We start from the raw sequence: 4,498 nt of genomic DNA, 5'->3' as shown, positions 1-4,498 counted from the left end.
ATCCTTTTGCCTTGGCCTCCCAAAGTGCTAGAATTACAGGTGTGAGCTACTGAACCCAGTCTAAAGTTATATGAATTTTTTTTTTTTTTTTTTTTTAATTTGGCCGGGGCTGGGTTTGAACCCACCACCTCCGGCATATGGGACCGGCGCCCTTACCCGCTGAGCCACAGGCGCCGCCCAAGTTATATGAATTTTTGACTGTGCAGTTGGTCAATGTCTCTAATCACCATATTCTTCAAGGGTCAACTGTTTATATATTATAAACACACACACATATATACGTATATATGCGTGCTATTGTTTGAACATGCCCACCAAAACTTATGCTGAAATTCAATTGCCATTGACAGTACTGGGAGATGGAGTCTTTTTTTTTTTTTTTTGTCTCATTTTGTCACCCTTGGTAGAGCGCTGAGGTGTCACAGCTCACAGCAACCTCCAGTTCTTGGGCTTAGGCAATTCTCTTGCCTCAGCCTCCCAAGTGGCTGGGACTACAGGCACCTGCCACAACACCCGGCTATCTTTTGTTGCAGTTTGGCCAGGGCCAGTTCAAACCTGCCACCCTCAGTATATGGGGCCGGTGCCCTACTCACTGAGCCACAGGCACCGCCTGGGAGATGGAGTCTTAAGAGGTGATGGAGTCATGAGGGCAGAGCCCTTGTGAATGGATTAACACTGCTATCCCAGAAGTGAGTGAGTTCTGGTAAGCAAGTGAGTTCTCACGAGGGCAGCTTAATATAAAAGTGAACTCAATTTGTCCTTGTACTGTCTGCCATTTTCAGACACAGTGTGAAAGCTTTGTCATATGGTCAGGCAGGCCATTTCTCAGCCCCAGAACTGTAAGATTAAGATGTAAACCTCTTTTTATTTTTTATAAACTTTATTCAAATTAATATGAGGGTACAATATTTAGGCTACATTGTTCTCACTTCCAGGGCAAAGTTCCACTTGTAGAAGAGCCTCTCACCCTGGGGAGTGCACTATACACACTCACAATGTGCACATTAGGCAAGATCAGGCTTCAGCTTACCTCCACCCCCAAATAGGACTATAACAACGTTTTATTGTTCTTAAGAACATGCAATTGTTCATACATTGATTTCATATTAGTATGAAGTACACTGGACATCCATTTTTCTTGCAACACTTTACTAAGAAGAATATATTTCTTTTTCTTTTTTTTTTTTTTGAGACAGAGCCTCAAGCTCTCGCACTGGGTAGAGTGCTGTGGCATCACAGCTCACAGCAACCTCCAACTCCTGGGCTCAAGTGATTCTCCTGCCTCTGCCTCTCAAGTAGCTGGTACTACAGGTGCCTGCCACAATGCCCAACTATTTTTTTGGTTGCAGCCATCATTGTTGTTTGGCAGGCCCAGGCTGGATTCAAACCCGCCACCTCAGGTGTATGTGGCTGGCTCCTTAGCCGCTTGAGTCACAGGCACCAACCCAAGAAGAATATATTTCAACTCCACTCAGATAAATGTAAAGTCTCCATCTTTTTGATGGCTGAATAATATTCCATGGTATACATATACAACAGTTTGCTGATCCATTCATGAATTGATGGGCACTTAGGGCGTTCCACGACTTGGCAATTATGAACTGAGCTGCAATAAACATTCTAGCGCAAATGTCTTTGTGGCAAAATGATTTTTGTTCTTCTGGGTAGATACCTAGTAATGGGATTGCAGGATCGAATGGAAGATCTACTTTTAGATCTTTGAGGATTCTCTATACTTCTCTCCCAAAGGACTGTATTAGTTTGCAATCCTACCAGCAGTGTAGAAGTATTCCCTTTTCTCTACATCCATGCCAGCATCTGGTGTTTTGGGACTTTGTGATGTGGGCTAATCTTGCTGGGGTTAGGTGATATCTTAGAGTAGTTTGGATTTGCATTTCTCTGATGATTAAAGACAATGAGCATTTATTCATGTGTTTGCTGGCCATTGTCTATCATGTAAACCTCTTTTTAAAATAAATTACCTCATCTGTGGCATCCTGTTATAGCAACAGAAAACTGACTCAGACTACACACACATACATGTATATACACACACAGCAGAACCTCTATAAATTGACCACCCAAGGGACTGTAACTAACGTGTCAACATATGGAAATGGTCAATGTAAGGAACTAGGCCTACTGTACTGACATGTACATGTGGTGCATGTCTGGTCTATGAAAATTAGGTCAACTTAAGGAGGTAGTCAATGTACGGAGATGGTCAGCTATGGGCAAAAAACTTGAACAAGGACTTCGCAAAGGAGGGATCTAAAGGGCTAGTAAGCATCTGAAAAGGCATTCAACACCATTAGTCATCAGAGAAATGCCAAATAAAATCTCGTGAGATTCTACCATGCTCTTATCAGAATGGCTTAAAATGATAAAAGACTGACGGGAGGGTTGATGACATGGGGCTAAGGTGAGGCCATGCCCACCCACCCACCGGCCTTCCAGCGGGGTAGGTGTCAGCTCTCAGCTCCTGGTGGCAGCCAGCCATGGGCAGTGGTGAGAGGGGGAGAGTCTGTGCCTTCAAGGGAACCATGCCCTGTGGGGCCCTGCCACACTGAGGGGATGGAGGACTGACCCGAGGCCCTGGCACGGCTCGCTATCCCACCCTGGTCAGCCCTTGCTAGCTGCTCGGATCGTCCGCTTTATCCACCACCATCCTAGGCCTTGTCTTCCAAGTTGGTGGCATCATAGTTCAAAAGGAATGGAAGAAAAGGAATGATGTGACCGATTCTGTTCAGTACCCCTGTGTTGGGGCCTAGTTGGCATTTATAAAGAGGAAAATAGTGTTTTTTCGGAAGGGGGGATGGGGCGGAAGGGAAATAAGGTCTTATGTTTTATATGTTTTTTTAAGAAATGCTGCACTTAGTGGTGACGAAATACCTGTAAACAATGCTAAGGGTTATTTTTCTTTTGAGAAGAGAGAAAACATGGATTTCCCCCCCCCTTTTGATGCCAACCTTTTCTAAATTATGGACACCAGAGAATAAGGTGGACTTCAGGAATTTTGGAAGGACTGAGAAACTTACATTCTTCCTCAGGAGGGAAGAGTGTGGTGTTTATTAGCCCTCTCTGGAAGCTAACATGAAAGGGCCAGGTGCAGTGGCTCATGTCTGCAATCCCAGCACTCTGGGAGGCTGAGTGGGGATGGATTGCCTGAGCTCAGGAGTTCTAGACCAGTCTGAGCTAGAGCAAGACCCCTGTCTCTAAAACTACCCAGGAGTTGTGGTGGGTGCCTGTAATCTTAGCTACTCAGGAGGCTGAGGCAGGAGAATAGCTCAAGCCCAAGAGTTTGAGATTGCTGTGAGCTGTGAGGGTGACAAAGTGAGACTCTGTCTAAATAAATAAATAAACAAAAAACATGAATTGCGTGCCATGGAAAGGAGACAAGTCCAAATCAGAACTGTTGGAGCTGCTCAGGGCAGCACCCCCAACTACCACGAGAAACAGCTCAGGGAGTCTTTTTTTTTTTTTTTTTTTTTTGAGACAGAGTCTCACTTTATCGCTCTCAGTAGAGTGCGATGGCGTTACAGCTCACAGCAACCTCCAACTCCTGGGCTTAGGTGATTTTCTTGCCTCAGCATCCTGAGTAGCTGGGACTACAGGCACCCACCACAATGCCTGCCATTTTTTGTTGCAGTTTGGCTGGGGCCGGGTTCGAACCCACCACCCTCAGCATATGGGGCTGGCACCCCACCCACTGAAGCACAGGTGCCACCCAAGCTCAAGGGAGCTTTGTGCTCTCCATGCCCTCAATGACATCTTCCAGGACAGCAATGCCTTCACCCAGGAAGCATGTCAAGAGATTTTCCAGAGGTTGCCTCCAAACACCAGGGTGACAACTCGCAAAAAGAGCATGCTGGAAAATAAAACTATGATGTGAGTGTCATTATGGCAGCACTTCAAACCAAAGGCTACAAAGCTATTTGGTGGGACAATCTCAGGGATGTTGGTGTCGTTGTTCTCACTAACATCATGGACTTCATTATGAATCTGCCCTCCAGCCTATGCTGGGGTCCCCTGAAGTTACCTCTCAAAAGTCAGCACTGGACTTGTGTTCAAGAAGTAGGAGGGGCCTACTGTAACCTTGACTGTAAACTTTAGACGCCTGAGTGGATTGGGGGCGAAAGCAAGCTTAGGAAATTTCTAAAACATCATTTTCCAGGAAAGAATTGTGAACTCCTGCTGGTGGTACCAGAAGTGGTGGAGGCCCATCAGAGTTGGAGGACTGATGTGTAACACGGTTCTGCCCAACCTTGCCCTTGCCTCAGCCTCTTCGGCCCTCTGTAGTGTGCTGTGGCCTCTGCTGTGGGTCTGCCCTTGCCTCTTCCCCAAACATTTCATTAGGTTTTTCCCCTTCAGATCTGACGGTGCAATAGGACAGATACATGGACTGTTACAAGAACCACCCAGTGTTTTGTTCCTGAGAAAGGAAGGAGGGAGCTCTGTACATTAAGGGCAGTGATCACAAACCCCTGTTTTATTTAAG

General features: G+C 45.9%; 1 pseudogene; it reads left to right on the top strand.

Moving 5' to 3' along the window:
* The first annotated feature begins 3,370 nt into the window (after positions 1-3,370).
* Positions 3,371-4,248, top strand: LOC128579670 (josephin-1-like; annotated as a pseudogene).
* Positions 4,249-4,498: the final 250 nt, after the last annotated feature.

The sequence above is a fragment of the Nycticebus coucang genome, chromosome 2, assembly GCF_027406575.1.
Source record: "Nycticebus coucang isolate mNycCou1 chromosome 2, mNycCou1.pri, whole genome shotgun sequence".
Taxonomy (NCBI): domain Eukaryota; kingdom Metazoa; phylum Chordata; class Mammalia; order Primates; family Lorisidae; genus Nycticebus; species Nycticebus coucang.
The sequence above is the reverse complement of the archived record's forward strand: the minus strand, read 5'-3'. Positions and strand labels throughout refer to the sequence as shown.